We start from the raw sequence: 18,848 nt of genomic DNA, 5'->3' as shown, positions 1-18,848 counted from the left end.
CCATTCTGACAATGTTTTTGTCTTTCAAATGTTTGATTATCCGCAAAGCAAAACAAAAACAGAAACTTGTTGGTCCAATGTTTTCCTTACTGAGCAAAGGTGGGCGTAGCTTCTCAATTCTGATGGCGGAGAAGAATCTGAAGTTAAATGCGTTTCCAGAGTTTGTTGCTGAAAAGCCAAAGTGACAAAGCGGAAGATAATAGGTTTGCTGTAACGTCACGCCTGAGCGTGTGTCCACACGGAGCATTTCTTGAGCAGTTCGCTTTCTGACATCCTCATGACAGGCTGCGTCCTATTTCCCCTCGCGCTGCACGGCTCTGCGGCCACAGCCCATTTTACTCGCCTGCTCTCAGCATGCTCCGTGGGCTGCTCTGTTGCCTATTACTTTGAGTGCTGAGCTATCAAAAAGTCTGATTTGTTATTGATAAAGTAATGGTCATAAAAGTGAAACAAAGCCCATTTGTTTGTTTGCCTGGTGGGATACAGAGCCTGCTTTTTATTCTTTAGCTGCATTGTTTTATTGCAGCAGAGTCCATGTAATCCTTTGCACTTAAATGGTATGTTAACTATGGAATTAAATAATGATTTAGTGCCCAGAATCCCATTACATTGGTCCAAATGGTTCCACATATTAGCCTCCAGGACAAAAATAAAACCATTCTAACCTTTCTCCACTCATGGCTGCAGCCTGTCTATTTCAAACTCACATGATTTCTCCGTCTTCTCTCTCGCCGGTGACCTTGACGCTGTCCCCGTAGCGCTAATTCAAGCAGAAAAAAAAGTCTCTGTTTCTTCTCATCCGCCTCCAGTGCCTCTGTTTTCATTAGCCCGCTCAGTCAACCTGCCCAGGGATGGCTCAGCACCGCGCTCATGTTACAGGCCTATTGACTTCACAAGAAAGAGGAAATACTTTAGACATGATTCCCTGTGCATGAAGCACATGATACTGGCTTTATCTGCACCTTTTTGTCAATGGTGGGAGGGAGCTGAAAAATAGCACGGCTATTTTATCGGCCTCACTTCAGGCGTGTCAGTGATCAGATGCACCGCAAAGCCAATTAATATTTGGAGATGCTTCATGCGCTTTTACATTGGCACTATTACAAATGACATTCTGGTGACTCCCACATCACAGATGTTTAGTGCTGGAGGATCATTACTTTGGTGCTCTGTGCAAGTCAAACTGAATTATGTTGATGTTAATTTAAAATATCCATTGTTGCTGTGTGGAAATATGTAGGTATATCATAAGTGGCGGCGGACATAAAAACCAGGCTTCTGCTACATTCTTCACAGAGTGCCGTAATTGCCGACACTGTCAACTGGAGGTATTGTTAGGCAGCATACGCAGGATTTTGGTCGATAAAATAAGGACATGGCTGAACGTCATTTCAAACATTGGCCGTTCTTTTGAATGGATTAGAAATCATTTCAGATAAAGTGGCCATTTTTTAACTACAACTGTGTCTTAAGTTGCTAGTTGAACTTTTTTTTCAACAATTGCAGTTTTGCTCAAAATGCTAAGTTTGCGAACCATTTCTTATAAGTGGGACAGGGGCAGTTTATTCCAGGCTTACACTAGCAACCCAGCAACCCTCTTGTACTATGTATTCTAAATATTAGAAATACAACTCAAAAATATTATTTCATTAAAAATATAAGACAGGAAAATCTCGTAGTATAATTCATCCTTTGTTGCCTCACCTCTTCAATTTAATTTCCATTGCAATGCTCTTTCTGTTGTGCTTAACCAAACATACAAATTGTTTCTTGCTGTTTCTCAAATCAACTCTTAAGTATGAAACTAATTCTATATATTTGTTTTACTTCATAGAATATAAAAAAAAAACATACATAAAAGTGAAAAAATATTTCTATATGTGCTCCAACTCACAACAAAATAGAATCTTTAGTAATCCAATAGTGATCGGAAAAAAACACATTTTTTTCATAGAGAATGAAACCTTCAAGACATGTCATTTCAGAAGCCATGATGACATTTTAATTTGTTTAAAATTACATCTTCCAGACAGCATCTTCTTGTATGAATTAATTCGTAAAATCTATCGTTGAGATTCTTCAGTGACTTCTGAAACATCTCTTCTGGGGGTACTGTGTATTTCATCCTGACTTAACCACGGTTTCTAAAATGGCAGTGTTTAATTTTGCAAGGTTGCTGTCTTACAGTGCTATCACTTGCTAATGCCTACCAGTTTGGACTTCAAAAATGCAGTTTTTTTGGCATCATACACTAACATGTTTTTGGGATTTACAATTTATTCTGTACCGCAAACTGTATTAATCAGAATGCTGTATTTACATTAGCCAAATGCATTATTGCATGAAAAAAAAAGTTTTCATGCAAAATCAAGAGTGCTGGTAGGTAGACTGTTGCACAAACAAAGGGATGAACATCAGGATTCAATGTCCGCTCTGATTTCTGTCTCCTCCCTCTCTCTCCATCATCCATCCTCGAGCGGTGCTGTTGGTGTTCTCTCCTATCTGCAGCTGTGCAATCTGAGCGTTGAACTCTGCCACTATAGTGTCAGGCTAATCAACAATTGAATGCATTCCGATCTCTTGTACGCAGTAGCACAGCACGCCTTCTATATGCAGTGGTTGACCCCGTGTTTCTGCGAGGGGATGATGAGATGATGCACCTGATAGGTTGGCAGCCTAGCAGCAATCAGTTCGGTGACGGATAGACGTGCTCAGAACGCAGCTGCGGAAACACCCCACAGGAACCCATTGTCTGACAATCACAGGCTGTTATTTTGAGTTCTCCACCCCTTAAGAAGGGCAGATTTCCACAAATCGTTTGGCCCTTTGGCCTTCTAATTATGCAAAGCAGCCTGAGCTGTGGAGACTCACTATTGTTTCAACTTGGTCGAAAACGTAAAGAAGGCTACAAATTACGAGATTTGTCCCCAAAGCAACAGTTTAATGCATCCATTTATTTTTCCTAATAGGCTAACTCCCCATTAAAACATACTCGCTGTTGTGGAGCAAGGTCTCATTGGGCTGTCGATCTGTTGGAATGTTCACCGTGTAACCTCTCAGGCATCACTCTGAATGGCCGCTTGGCTTCAGGTCTGCCCATATTAAAGAGACCTGTAAGCTGAAATGGCACAGGCTGCCACTCTTTGGCCGTTGCTCCCGGTTGTGAGGAAAAACAAACAACAAACAAACATACGAACAAACAAAACAATTACAAGCTGCTGTGCGATCTTTCCCTTAGCTCAGCCCGAAAATGTGGAAACTCAAACAACCGCGCGGGCCCTCGTCGCAAAGCCAATGTTATTACAAGTAATTTACTTAATTAACATTTTAAAAAAAACTTACCAGAGCTGTCTGAGGATTTCAGCTGACTGCCGTAAGCAACACAAATTCATCCACAACTGCGAGACATTTGTGTTAAGCCTCTGGTCACTCTATCAATGCAAAGATAGGGAAGCAGTTCACAGTTGCACACAACACTACAAGTCCTCTTTGCACCTGTGAAGGTGGAAGACTTATGTGTTAATCCTGAAACCCCTGCTACCTAAGCCTCTGTAATAAAGCACACTCTCAATCAGGACTGACCCCCTCCCTGTAGGCAAGGCAGTTTAGGTCCCTGCAATCACTAGTTGGTGAGCCTCTGGAAAGCTAATGAGCCCCTTGTCTAGACGTCCACTGCCTGCCTGCCTGCCTGCCTGCGTGACTCTTCTAGTTGGAGCTCTCTCGGGTGGAGGCAGGTGGAGAGGAACTGAAGCAAAGGCCAGAGGAAACAGGGTGATTGTACGGTGACTGGTCATTTGCTGCTTTGCATATTCAGTGGCTCATGCAGGCCAAATGGACACCTTGAAGCTGAAAACTCGCTAGGAGTAAAAGGCTTGCAGGCTTTCTTTGGTGCCTCCAGGCAAAGGTCCAGTACAGGGTCAGAAACCCGCAGCTAATTCATTCTTCTGCTGTGGCTTTCTGTGACATTGGAAAAGAAATAAAGACGATTCGCTTTGAATTATGATAAAAGGGACTAAAAACACCTATTCCATGAACTACTTTACATTGAAAAAAAAACACAATCTAATTTTCCTAATGTGTAATAGTTCAGAATAAATTATTCTGTTTTCCAGGAAGTGACCACTTTTTAGTATAAGGAGTAATTTTATCGGGTATGTACTAGATCAGCCAATAAAAGGCAATATCTCATACATGATATTAGCAAATATACATTTTCCCCATGCACCTGTCTTTCAGTCCATCGTGTTTTTGGGGTGTTTCTGCTAAGTGGTGTATTATGCTGGTTTGCCGCAATCTTCTTACATGCAAATTAGCGCCAACTATGTTGCAAGAGCAACACACTGTGTCACAATTTCTTATTTATTGAGCTAATTGACACCCAGAAAAAAAATATCAGTGTAAATCCAAGAAATGTTGCTAAAAAGAATTGTCTTTAAATTTTCTAATAAGACTGGTCATATGAATGGTTTTATTTGAAAGTTAACTTGATTTTAGAAATATAACCCTACAGAATTTGATCATAAATTATATATCATAAAATATATAAAAAAGGGATCCCTTCTGTTCAGTTCCCCCTTTGGGTTTGCTATATTTGTGTGCTTTTTGTAGCAGACAGTTAAGATGGCTCATGGTGTATTTCAGGTTCTGACACCTGGTCGTTGTTCAGCTCAGGCACTCTGTGCACAGTAAACGTGGACAGTTCCCCGTAGACTGCTGATGTGCAAAATGCAGATCGCCTTTATGTAAATGGTAACGAGCACAATGCAGATGTGCTATTTCGAGTTTGTACATCTGTTGTGCCTGAGGAGAATTTGGGATGTTAATTCACCTGCTGCGGGAGCACGGAGTCTGTTCCATCTGGATGCAGCAATCTTCTGTGTGAGTCAGTCTTTTCCTTTCCACATGACACCTGTTACTAACGTGCACAAAAGAGCTTAATTTTTCTGTTCATTGTGCCAAAATCATTACCGGGTCCCCAACATTTTCTTCCTTGTTTGGTAATGATTACAGTTAAGCAGAATGCGTCGACATATAGTTGTGATAAAGTAGAAAACACGTGAGCTCAGTTACAACTAACCAAATTTTGTTTTGCATATTAGCAACTGTTCTGGGCCCAGGTTCCAATTAAATTCCCAACACAGGAACAAATCCGCTCTGATTAAGAAAGCAACTAAGAGAGCTGTTTAGGCCGTGTCTTGGATGTTTTGAGGATTGCGTCGACGGTAGCGGGCCACTTGTATAAGTGTTTGTTATTCAGGTTTAATTATGTCCACGGGGCCCAAGTGTGTGCTGGCCAATCTACACACCTCCTCTTTAGCCGGAGCCACAGCGGACTGGCTTGATGTCTTCCTCTTTTCTACCCCGCCCTGAATAAGCAATTAAAGGTCATATCAATTAGAGCATGTAGTGCTCTCCAGACTCGTTTTCAAAGAGTTTACTTTGAGAAGGAAGTATACTAGCTCAGCTTTCCTTAGTCCAATCCTGAAGTTGGGGGAAATCTCCTCTGCGACACTAAGTAGCTGTAATGAGGTGCTTGGCTCAGTCCTCACTCAGCGCCAAGTGTACGTTTTTGCAGTTCAGACCATGTGTAACCCATCATTTGATCGTTCATCAGACTCAAGGCAATGCAATGTATGCAAGAGAGATAATGTTTTATTTGCATAAAATCTCAATCCGCACCCTCAGTTGTGACCTCCCTTGCGAGGAAGTAATTTGTTTCATGTTTCAGTGTGTCAGTTCATGTATATGCTAATATGCCAGTTTGTATGATGCATTTAAGTCTTATGTGTAAATAAGATATGCGAGAAAAGGCAAAATGTTTAATTCAAGAATGCAGAATTTTTCACGAACAACTCTGTACCTACTCACCGGTCAGCTACATTACTGCTTTTGAAGTAGAAGCAGAAATAAAATCAATTTAATCCCAATTTAAAGGGCCCTTTATTTCCATCCTCATCATATTGTATGCAAACAATCATTCACAGCAGTGCCAAATGACGGACCGAGAATTGTTTTCACTGATGATTCATGAATCCTAATGAAGAAGCTTGGACAAAGGAGTAAATTGAAAAAAAAAAAAAAAAAGGTTAGACGTGCTGTTGCTATAGTGAATTCTGCCGCACACTCGCCTAGTTTGTGCGTGCCAAGATTAGAGGAAGTGTTTGTTTGTTAAAACAAATAAAGTCAGAGGTTTCTTGGCAGTCTTGTGACCTGGCAGTCAAAAGTGGGGGATTCCTTTAGTCTGATTAGATGCAATTTAATCAATTCATTTATTCATGGTATTCAATGGCTCCCATGTCTAGTCTCTTCATCATTTTGTGCTGTTTTGAAAGGACAACTGAATAGTTTCTCTTTTCATAGTGATTCAAAAGAAAGCAATTTTACAATCCAGCACAAACACCGTCATGATTTTACCTCAGTCATTCGTGTTAATAGCGTGACACATTTTTCACTTTGTTCTTGTTGAAAATGGGCCGTGTGCGGCAGTGGAAGGTGATGCTGTGTCTGCAGGACCATTTCACACTTATTGACAACATTTTGATGAATGCAAGAAGTCATGGATCAGAGCATGACTTGAACAAATCCAACTTTTTTATACTTAACCACTTCAGGGAGAAAGTTATGCTGATTAATATTCTGCATTATTTAAACATTGATAGCACTTGAAGCAAACATTTTATTATAATGTGAAAATGTTCACATTACATCTAATTAAGTGTTTCCCAACCACTGGGAAAATTTGAAAAAAATCATATATTGTTAAATTCAGACATTAGGGGTTAAATCTGTTGGGCTCTTGAAATAAGTATTGTTTATTTGTTGAAAAAAAGCAGGTTAGAGTTATATTGGAAACAAATGGGTGCAACTAAAATTCTATATGTCAAATTCCAGAGTGAAAGCAATGACAAATACAAGCATTTAGCAGTTGCATTTATTTCTGAACTGAACATGAACTTGTCATAGCGTTTATTTTTTTCCATTTTCCATAGTCAAAATGGTTTATCTTAGAAAATCCTACGCTGTTGCCCAGGGCACAAGAATATAAACATGCTGTATGTACTACCACAATAGATCAGTTGTCTTGTGTGGCAAAGTGGGCGTCCTCTTCATCATGCTCGCCTCAGTGGGGACTCCTTCGTTCGTTTTGGGAAGAAAAACACAAATCAAAAAGCGCTCGCATCTTTGTCATGAAATTTTTCACATCAAACAACAACAGCACGGAAAGTGACATCTCATCAAGCTGAAGAGAACTACAGCAATTTAGCCAACAGTGACATACTTAAACTGACTCTTTGCTTTTGTCTTTGCCTTCATGTTTAGGACTAGAAAAGAAAAGAACAGATGTGCTTCTTAGTGTCAAGCTTCCGTTTGCATTTTATTCTTTTTGATGTTCTTGAAAATAATTGTTTCAGAATTCCTTTGGATAGAGCCCCTTTGTATACCCCCCCCCCCCCCAAAGTTGTACTGTATGTAAAGCTAACTAACTTGTTTCTTTTTCCATTCTTCTCTTTCATGTCTTTTCCTTTTTCATTGGCCGTCCCTGTCCACAACAGGTAAGATAAATCTCCACTTTTTTTTATTGGGCTTCCTATACTGTCAAATTGTCTACCTTTTAACTGTCAGATTGCTTCCTTGTCAAATTCCCCTTTGCTCTTCTTGACCAATCATATTTGATGTTTGCCTCTGAGTGTCTGAGCGGGGTCCCCCGCTGTCTAAACAAGCCTGCACCCCTGGCCCCCTTCCCCCTGACTGTGCGTGCCCTTTCCTGAGCCCTGTTGTGGAGGGAAAAGGGCAAGAGAGCAGTGCTCAGGCGAAACAATAGTGCTGTGCTGAGATGTTACACCCATGGAGCTGTGAAGAGGAGTATGATGATGATGATATGAGCACACTGCTGTTGTTGTTTCTACTCTGTTGAATGCTAACACGAAGCCCTGTGTGGCTTGGTGTCCACCCGCCGCGTGGTCAGGACCCCGCCGGTTGCTGTGAGATGGCGTGAAGTGGATGTAATGATCCCACTCTGGACCACTGAGACCTGATTTGTTGAAGACGGTGTGCTTGTTGATGTGTCTGTGCATTTTGGGCTGCCATATTGCCAAAAGTGTTTGCTGCCCTGGGCCTTCTCTGAGGCTTTTCATATTGCTTTGACAGTGGCATACCCACTGGCTATTTGGGGCTTCTGAGGATTTGGCACTAGTCCATCACATATTGCTCCATGTCAAAGCAAGCGGGAAACATGGGATTTAGGGTCCCTTTCATTAGTTACGAAAATAAATGAAATTATGTATTGCATGTTTTCATTTTTTTTTGTTGGAAGATGGCTGATGTTTTTGCTTGAGACAGAAACTCTTTATGGTCATGGACATTGCAATGAGCAGCAGTTTGGCTGTTGAATGTCACTGAGAGTGTGTGAGAGTGTTGCATGAACATTTTCACTTTTTGGGGTTATTTGTTCATTCCATGATTAAAAAAACAATCAGAGTGGTTTTCTGAAACATTAACTTATGTTTTTAGAACTTTTCTGTCTACTGGTGGATGGTGCTGAAATGCTCGGTGCTACCTTATACTCAGTCTTATGAAATATATAGCTTTTACCAATCAACTTCAGACTTCACCAAGGAAGATGCATTCGGGTGTTATTCAAATAGTCTTAAGTGTCAAATTGAACATAAAATAAAGACAATTATATTGTTTCTAAATGACTTTACCACAGAAGTGACCACCAATAAGAGAGGATGATAGGGCTTAAACATTGTGTCTATATTGTTGCTATTTATAACAAGCTATACTGGAGGAACCAATATCTGAGCCCCTTCTCCATAATGTTTTGTTTTGGGTTTTTGAACAACTCATAAGATTTCAAACAATATCAAAATATGACACTTAAATAATAAGAGGGGGCTGAAACAGAGAAAGATGAATGAGTGAAAATTGTGTGGATTTGTTGCAAACATCCCAAGTTCCACAAACTATTTTGAGCAAAGTTTTTAATTGACCTTTTCTATTTCAGTCTGGTAAGATAATTTGGGGTACGAGCTTGGTCACAAGTTAAACACATCTGAAGGCAACTTTGTGGATATACTTCATTAAAAAGTTCCCTTTATTCCACATTTTGCCTCCAAATGAGGCATGATGTTTTGATTTATACAGTACATTGCCAAGTGAAGTTATGTGATAACTCTGCAGAATATATTAGTGTCAAATCAGCAATTTCTTTACAACGTGTGCAGTACTGTTAAGACCCAAATCATTCATACCCTGACTTAATTTAATTGGTTTGCAAATGAATTAGAATTTGGTGATGGTAAAAAAAATAAAGTGGCAAACAATAATCAGTGTTGCAATAGAGGTACTATCATTTAAAAAATGATCAATATCTCTAATTGTGAGGACGATTTGGAGATTTTTATGCATGCCATAACTGTTGAACTGAGGCCATCAATCATTAAGTTACCCTCAAGCCAGCCTTTAGAGAAGATTGACTGTAGAATGTTTTTTCATTGTAAAAAATAATCAACTAAAACACATTGTACACAATTCGACAGGAACATGATATAGAAAAGACTACCTCAGAATTTTTTCTTGTATATTCTTTCTTTTTTAAGCGAGCCTGCAGGACAGCCTTCTGGCAGGCAAGGAGGCAAAGGGGCTTTCTCTCGTGGCACATGAGTGAGGGAGACAGATGGAGCATGCCAGACAGTGGTTTGTGGATTTATACAGATTTATGATGAGAGGAAGTGAACAGGGGGAGTCGTGAGGAAACTATTGTTGGAGATGGATGAGCAGGTGGGGTCCCAGCACAGCGTGGATTCACTTGTTCTTCTTTTACTGGATTAGGTTGAATTTCAGACAACATTTGACATTTCTTTTTTTAAGGTGTAAACCTCGCCTATCTTTGAAATTGGTAAAAAACCTGGCAATAATTTGCTGAACAATATTTTATTCTCAAAATGTTTTTTTATGATTTATTATCTCTGCTGTATGAAGAAATATAAATCAGTAAGACTTGTTAGATGGCAGAAAGTATAGTATAGCGGTTGGTACATAATTGGATGCTGTTATTAGGATTTTGAAAAATGCTTATATCAGTGTTTGGCAGGGAAAAATATCGATAATCTATGAAAGAAAGGATAACCAGATAAGGAACTACTTCGTTTTTTGTTTTTTTAAAAAAATTTTTTACGTTTTGATCAAAACATTTCAAAATACAATGAGTGTGTGCATGCACATTGTATGGTAATTATTAGAGATGCACTGGCTATTGGGTGGCTGAACATTTTTGTCTCAAATGCGACTAAAACTTAAAGTGAAACTATTGTTCCAAAATATAATTATTGTCTGAATATAATACATAATGTTGAAGATTATTATTAGCATTTTGCATGTTATTTTAATCTATAGTTGTTTTATTCTATGTGGTCATGTCCTATAAAAATAGGAATCAAATATTATGAATCTGATTTTGTACGTATTCAATTTTTTGTTTTGACCATTATTTTTTCTTTTTTGTGCATTCCTAGTAATTATTTTGTTTCTGTGTGACTGTATTTGTTTTATTTTATATTTCATATATTTTTTTTTACCTTTTTATTTTGTAATGTGCAATGAATACATAGCACAGGGCAAATACATGAGCCTTCCAATTGGTTCCTAATAATTCCAGACATAGACTTGTGCACCACATCTCTCTGATCCACCCCTGATGTTTACATCTTGTAATACAGGCTTCAAGCTTCCTCTCCTCATTCATTTTGGGAGTATAGAATGCATTTTTCATCTGATGGAAAAGCTTGAATGCATGCTTCTCTAGCACACTTTTCACAGGTGGGGCTTTTGGGTCTGATTGAAGGAAAGAGTGAAAAGCAATTTCAAGAATATGGAGAGTTTCCCCACATCCCCCTCCCTAAAAATCTCATCCCGTTCCACATTTTAGTGGCTGCAAGTTTGAAGTGAGACGATGACAGGCGGTTACTGTGGCAAGTACATGAAGACACATTTGTAAATTTTCATAATTCCTCCTCTTGTGAGTTGACCAGTGGTGTTCTAAAAAATGATACCTTTCCTCTTTCATGTATGGCTTGCAAATACAGGTGCTTAGCGGAATTCATTAAAATAAATAGATTTTCGGGGAAAAATCATTGGGCAAGGCTGCTATTATTCTACTTGCACAAATCCAACACAATTGAGCGTGGCCCCTCGCGCTTCTAGATTAGCCACTCTGAGTGAGCCCCCTCCATACAGCATCTGCTTTTGTTTCCTATGTATTTCATTTTTAAAGTACAATGTGTAAAATACCCCGGAGACAGTACAATTGGTCTGCAGCAATAGTGAAATCTGTCACCGTCACAAAGTATTTACTAGTAAGGTGCATAGCAGTCAGGAATTTTGAGAACGAGTCAAACTGAAGATTTTATTGTATAGCGAATAAGGTCCTTTTTTCAGTCTCTCTCATCCAAGCTTTGTTGCCATTTACCATACTTTTTCTTACTTTGAATATTTCCTGTCATTTGTTTACTTCCTTCTTTGGCACAATGTCGACTCTTGAGTTGGCTTGCGTGTGTGTTTGTTTGTGTGAATTTAGTAACTGAGTAGAGCTGAAGTGGTTTCAATGGTATAGTTATTATTTCACATTAAGGTTTAGCTATTATTTACAGTTAAAATTGGGAAGGGCAGGAGTCTGTCCTGTTATCATTTTGGGTGAAGTATATATACCAATTATTTTTCTACTTGAGGACATGTTAGTCTGTATTTTCTACATTAGTTTTTAACTTGTGACCTGTCATATTTACAACATAATCTGTACTTGTATTTACAATACATGCACACTACTAAAAAATGTTAATTTCATATAATCTAAAATCACACATTTTCAAGTTGCGAGTGCACCTCAAATGATTTCTTTACAACATTTATTTCTGAAAACATGTCACGTGATGCAAGTCAGTAGACCTGGCAGGGGGCAAGATGTTTTTGTTTTGTCAACATTGTGATCAATGTACTCTCTCCCTTTTTACCTCCGCTACATCAAACCATTAGGGAGTGCAACAACAAAAGAACAAGCCGAAATAAATCACCTCATCTTCTCTGCTAACGTTTGGATACCCCAGAGTCTCACACCTAAATAAATGAACCAGCAAATAAGTAAATTATGCCCCTGTACGCTTGGAAATGGGAAAAGGCCTAGGTACGATTGCAAAGAGCGTATTGCTTTGCATGTGATTTGTGTAGCCTCTGAATTTTATCCGTTCTTTTAGGTTTAATTGGCTTTTGCAATGACAACACTGGAGTGCTTGCAATTTATTTATTTTTTAAACAACTATAAATGCAAAAACAGAACAGAAGTTGGATGATTGGGGAGTCTTAATTACAAGTTATGTGAATATCCACTCAGGTAGTAATATCAAAAAGGTGATAAAAAGGGGGCTTGTGTGAAACTTGTGCCGCCATCCATTCTTGTTACGTGAGCAAAAAGTTTTTTATGGGACCTGCTTGGATCGTTACAGTTCCATCTCCGTGAGGAAACAGCCTGTGCTGTGGAGCGGCACTCTGCTTGATGAGAAGTGTTGGCGGATAGAGGAGCTTTTTATTGTCAGAGCCGTCTCTGGCACAGCACCTCCCGGTGGTCTCCGTCCGTACCCGCAGGCACACTGGCTATGATTCTCTCAGGTTCGGATTATTGTATCACACCCGGGCTCACCAATCGTCATACAATGAATTTTCCTCTCATTCCATTTCGCACTGTCCTTTCTGCCAATTGAATAGCTTTGTTTTATCGCCTTTGCGATAGCAGCCATTTTCCGTTCTCCTTCGTCACCATGAGATGCATTTTTTGTTTTGTTTTTTACCCCTGGCCTTTTGTCGCTCTGCAGTGTAAATTGAAGATACAGATTAAAAGCATCAGAGAAAATCCTACCAAGCAAACAATAAAGACTATAATAGGAAACACTGCTTTTCCCATGTTAGTGATAGCGCCAAAACTGAGAATCAATACTAGCGTTGTGCAGGGTAGTGAAAGATTGTGAGTCGTCAACATATGTTTCTGCTAAGTTAATCATAAATTAGTTTTCTTTGTATAGTCGCAGCGATTGTCTTCGATCATGGGCTTGTTAAGTCTAACATACTGAGTCACATTGAATTGGTGAAACAGAAAAGCTTGAGACAAGTCTCCAGCCAAAATGCATTGAGAAAAGCAGTCCAATATATCAGAATAAAAATATCCTTTTGCAACTAAAATATTGATGTTGTGACTTAAAATACATTGTCCTCTTCATTAATTAACGATCTTAATAGAATTCATGTCCACTTAATTGCATTATTTCATGTGCTGTCTATTTTGTGAGAACATTAGCTCCCACCTCACCTCAAATCTTGTGATCTACCTACAAAAGAATAATCACTTGACTACCCCTCACCCCAAAAAAATGTGATTTTGGCACCATTATTGGTAGACGCTGCCCTATCCCACCTCCATTGAATATGCGTGATGCATATTTTTCTTCTTTGTTGTCTGCATAGCCTATTATGTAAAAGTGTGCAATCAGGATGACCTAATGCCCTGCCCGCAATTCTAAGGTTACCCAAATCGACATGCAAATTACTCTGGAAACACTGTCTTGTGTGCTCACTTTTTATGAACTTTAACTGTCTCCCAACCCCAAAGGTGCTTTGTGGGCTGGGAAGTGAATACCAATCATGTATCACAATTTAGGCTAGAGCTCTGGTGAAAATTTCTCGTTCAAGCCCTCTTCCCTTTTTTTTTCCCCAACTTATGTTCCTGCATCTTATATATCCTCTGCTCTCTCATCACAATGGGCTGTGTTTGCAAATGGTCCTGTCAACTCTCTCTCCTTGACTGCGTGTTAAGTCCAATACAGTGCAGACAGAGAGTAATCACCACATGGAGAGGCAAAAGATTTATTATGCCGCTGTTTGTATTGTTGGTGCTTAAAACTAAATTCTCATGCACAATCGCAGAATTATTCATTTGATCTTTAGCATCAAATAAGTCGTTGTTGGCTGTCGTTGTGACATTGGAGAATTTATTCCATCTCCGACTATAAAGCGTGTCATTGGCGGATAAGGTTTTCTCTTCGCACAAAGGAAGAAAACTCGGTTAAAAGAATGTCAAAGGAAGTGCGCTGACTGTCATTAATAATAAATCACAATTGTCTGAAGCTGACCTGGCGGAAAGGATAGGCATGGCAGGGGGGGAAAAGCTCAACGTGAAGGAGGGAGCACCTCCCATTTATGTCTATCACATCTTCAGATATGGCCTTTTATCACACGCAGGAGCAATTAACCTTTCAGAAAACAGTGTCACTCAAGTGCAGACCAAAGAGCATTTTGGAGATGTTCAACAAGTCTTTAGACAAATGACTTTGATAAGGTTGCCATTTATGGTGACCCTGCAAGAATGAGAGTAAAGTTCACAATCATTTGATGTTCTTGAAATATCCTTCATTTAGTATGATACCACTGGCACCCTCACCACCTGTCATCATAGGTCTTTTATTCATGTTTTTTTTTCTTTTACATTGAATCTACAGACAAATAAATCTCTTCCCAGCTGCTTTGTTTGGTCTTCTGCAAAAAAAAAAAAAAACCTTGTCACTAAACAGATGGACTTGGAGGACATTGGAATATTACGCGGATATTTTAAATACATTTTAAAGCGTGTTGGCCAAACTTGCAAGAGGGACTTCCAGGTGAAACGTGCAGGTGCTGTAAATGTGTTTTGTGTCGGTTCAAATTGCTTCAATTGCCGATTTCGTGCTTGGTCTTCCATCTGTAGCTGTAGTGAATGTTTCTGGGTGTGGCTATGAAAGAAAGGAAGATAATGCGTTTCAGTCTAAACACATCAAAACTATGGACAGTGGGCAGTGTACAGCCTGTACTGGTTGCTAGCGTTTCTCAGAGCATCTTTTTGAATACCATGGAGACATTTCCCAATTTCAACATCAATATTAGGTTTTGTTTGTTTGTTTTAAGCTAATTTGTCAGCAATCTATATAAAAATGTGATTAAATGCAATCAATGTAATTAAATTATTTACATAATCCATTGCTACCATGATTAGAATTCATCACATAAATAATTACATAAATGTTGTGATCAACCTGGGGAGTCTTTTATGTTTGTTGTATTGGCTCACCGACCCTTAGATATGTGTAAGGTATTTTTAAAAAACACCATAATGTCATTTTTAAAGGCTAAATATTTTCTTGCAGCTACAGCTCCCTGATTAGTAGATATAGCAAGCTATTGATCTCCCACTCGCAGGTAGACACAAGTTAATTGGAGAATCTATGAACACTCAGAAGAATGGCTTTTTATCCCGAAATAAGATGATCCACCACAAACACAGCAAATTCCTATTTCAAAGTTTACTCACAATAAATGGGAGAAAGCAATCACTTGTCTGATCTTGCAGTCTTTCATAACAAATCATCATCTTGAACAAAGGTTTGCATGTGCAGTGTTACAATGGCTTATTAGCCTTGAATGAAGGCATCAGGGCTGTTGGCCTGACGACAGTTTGTTTTGATAACGACAATAGAAAACCCATTCATTTATCATATTTTCCATCAAAAATCAGGGTTTGGCTTCAACTAAGTTGGTTTATTGTGCAAAGCGGAGTACAGAGAATGGCTTACGATAGTTTGTAAAAACATCTGCACTGAACTATGGAATGATTCATTTGTATTACATGAATCTCGTTGTCAGTCCTTGAATTTCTGTGGGGAAATTGTTACTAATAATGAGGAGCCTCCGTACTGCCGAGGAAGTACTAATCTTCTATCCTGAGCTGTGTACTGTAAATTTTCTTCTCTACTGTGACTTTTTGATATCCTCTGAGACTTTTAGAGTGCACAACATGTTTTAAATGTTAATCTGCTTTGCAAACAGTGGTTACGTTAGCACTTTTTCTAGGTGAACATGCTTGGTTTGCGTTGGCATTCTCCCTGAGGTTTATGGATGTTTTGGCCCCATGGTCGCCACTCCCTTCAAGAGGATCCATACTTTGTAGAATTAAGGCAGCCAAATCTGCTCCCGTGCCTGTCCTTTTAGAACAATTTCCCTATGCTGCCTCTCACTGAAAATAATAATGGGATGGCAGAGAAAGAACACTTAAGGGATCAACTATACATATTTCCACACAATGTTTGACAAGGATGATGCAAAGTAAGACAATAGCGTGATACTGTGGGGCCCGCAAAAAGAAAACAAACGAAGGAAATGGGAAAGGTCTTTGAGGTCAGAGCAGACCTCGTGTCAGTGTTTTCTTTTTTTAAATTCAAAATAGACAGGATAGAAAAAAATAAACACATGCTCAGTGCTGGCAAATATTTTGGTATCTGGGTGCTAAATATTTTACGACATAGATGAGTTTGAGCTATATGATGGAAATTGCACAGAGTGCCGCTGGTATTTGTGTCTGTGTGTTATTTATAGTCAGTTTTACTCCTTGCTCCTAGCCACGCGCTTGTCATGAGAGCGTCCTGCGCTTTTGCGATGCATAGAGGGGCTGAGGGAGCTGACGGAAGGCAATTAGGTCTATTATTAGTACGACAGAGGAAGGATTGATGTTTACAATAGTCAGTGTGTAAGCAGAATGCTCAGCTACGTGAAGGGATTTTTAATGGTGAGAATTTCCGAGATTATATGGACCTTCATTAACATTTTCACACATGGCTGCCTAACAAATGAGAAAAAAAGCCCTGGCATACCATCAGATTTATCACATGCGGAGGAGACACAGCAGACTGGCTAACGCCTTCCTCGGGTTGACTGTGCCGAACATGCGCTGTATCTACTATCCCAGCAATACTGGCCATGGGCACTTTGGCCTTTGAGTAATGGGCCAGCAGGACTGCGGTGTTCTATTGTACATAATATATGAAGCTACATATTGTTTATCTAGCCACAGCCTCCCAGAAAACCTGGGGCTGGTTAAAGATACTGGGCTGCACTCTTAGAGAACTGTTGTTTCTGAAGTTAGATTTTCTCCTTAAAATAAAAAAAAGGTTCAAGGCGATTATTCCCTTGAGAAAATTCAGTGCGTGCGCACATATGGTCTTTATCTGGTGATGTGTTTTTACATCTGAACAATACTAGTCTACTTGCCTACGAAGGCCAGTATGTTTAGGTCTCTTTACTGGAAAAAAATGTTAAAAACTCATTCAATGGCATGAGCAGTCCTATTTCCAGGTCTTGACCATTGGATTGAATTCAATTGAATTCTTTTATTGTCGTTATACAAGAATAATGAGATTTAAAGCATTTCATGCACAAATAACAACAACAAACAGACAAAAAGATAATCAATAACTAAGAAATAAATAAATAGTCTAAGTTAGGTCAGCAGAGTGGAGCGGACTTGTTCCGCCTGAAGTCTGAAGTCAATGGCCATCAAATGCACTGATCATGGATTGTCACCCTCTCAGTTTAAAGCATTCAGACGTCCATTATCGTCAGGAGCAGAACGTGAGACAAATATATATGGAAGGAAAGAGTATATTAACATTTTTGAAGGTGTTGCAAGCAACTTACTATTTGTGCAGCCTGAAGGGCATCTAAGGCATTGTATAATTTGGATTGTTAGTCAGGTGGCCTTGCCAAGTGTCTTGCCTGTGAGGCAAGGCCACCAGAATTAACTGGTTCAAACTTTGCATTCCTTTTGCACTGACATCTTGAGGAATGATCTCTCAGATGCTTTTTTTGGTACCCCACTGCAGTTCATTAGAATGACTAATAGTATTCCACCATAAAGTGAGACGCATCAACAAGGTTACAAAGTATGATCTGAGTAAAGTGGCACGGTAAATGAGTAAGTTTCAATGCATCCACAGGTGGACAATCCTCGTCTTTGAACTAACATACAGTGTGTGATTGAACTGATCGGCCACACGATATTGAGAGTTCCCGTTTGAAGAGTTGAGCCTGGCTCTCTGAGAGCTCTCTAATCTCCCCAATCTTGCGGCAGGTGCCCTGTCAGCAGTAGCAGCAGCTGAAGCTGAAGGCAGAGGGGTCAAAGTCGTTTTCTCCACTTTGCTTGTTTTGAGGATCGTTGCATGAATGACTTGTTGCCATAACAAAGCCAGCAGCTCAGATCGCTCTCCTCCTCTTCATCCTCTCTGGTCGCCCTGGCCGTCCGCCAGACCGTCCCTCTGTATCAATAATGAGCGTTTTAAAGAACAGCTTTGGCAAGTGCAAGCCCGCCTAATGTCCGCAAGACAAAAGGAGATATTGCCATGGACGGGGGACCTAGAAATCAATTTCCCATTTGCCGCTTTAATTTCACTGAGATGTGCAGAGAGATTAGGGCCGAAGGCACCTGTAAGCTCCCTTGTTGATGAGCTTTACCTGGCCCTGCTGCGCTGGCTGGCCTGACCCCCTGGCTAATTAAAGCCCTCAAATTGATCCACAAACAACATGATACAGATCTGTCCTTTACCACCCTCAGGAACACATCTCATTGTAGGAACTATCCCATAATGGCCTCATAAAACAACAGTTTGGTTGTTTCCTGACATCAATGCTGCGATCCATTAGATTGTGATACTTTTATTTGGTTATGACCACAGTAATGGTTAAATACTAAGCATTGGTCTTCCACACTCAAGGAAACTTCATTTGGGGCCTCATTCACCAAAAATACAAATACTGGACACCTATATGTGTGTGCACTCGCTCGTGCCTTTGACAAAAGGTTTAAAAATAGTCTCTAAACGAGGGTTTCGTTCCTTAGTGCTTAGTGCTGTGGTCTTTTTTATGACACAATTGGGGAATTACCGCAAGTGCAAATTAATATTTCAAATGATGGGATTGGAATTGTTTTTGGAAAACACAGA

The 18,848-nt window shown here is 39.6% G+C and overlaps 1 protein-coding gene and 1 long non-coding RNA gene across 12 annotated transcripts in view; one reads left to right on the top strand and one right to left on the bottom strand.

The window, feature by feature from the left end:
• Positions 1-18,848, top strand: part of camta1a (calmodulin binding transcription activator 1a) — a 267,995-nt gene that overhangs the window by 69,111 nt on the left and 180,036 nt on the right. The gene's annotated exons all lie outside the window — the stretch shown is intronic.
• Positions 14,492-14,802, bottom strand: LOC144207120 (uncharacterized). The gene is made up of 2 exons (XR_013328573.1): positions 14,661-14,802; positions 14,492-14,580 (listed from the first exon to the last, which is right to left on the bottom strand). It is a non-coding gene; the product is annotated as an uncharacterized LOC144207120 (long non-coding RNA).

The sequence above is a fragment of the Stigmatopora nigra genome, chromosome 1 (assembly GCF_051989575.1).
Source record: "Stigmatopora nigra isolate UIUO_SnigA chromosome 1, RoL_Snig_1.1, whole genome shotgun sequence".
Classification (NCBI taxonomy): domain Eukaryota; kingdom Metazoa; phylum Chordata; class Actinopteri; order Syngnathiformes; family Syngnathidae; genus Stigmatopora; species Stigmatopora nigra.
The sequence above is the reverse complement of the archived record's forward strand: the minus strand, read 5'-3'. Positions and strand labels throughout refer to the sequence as shown.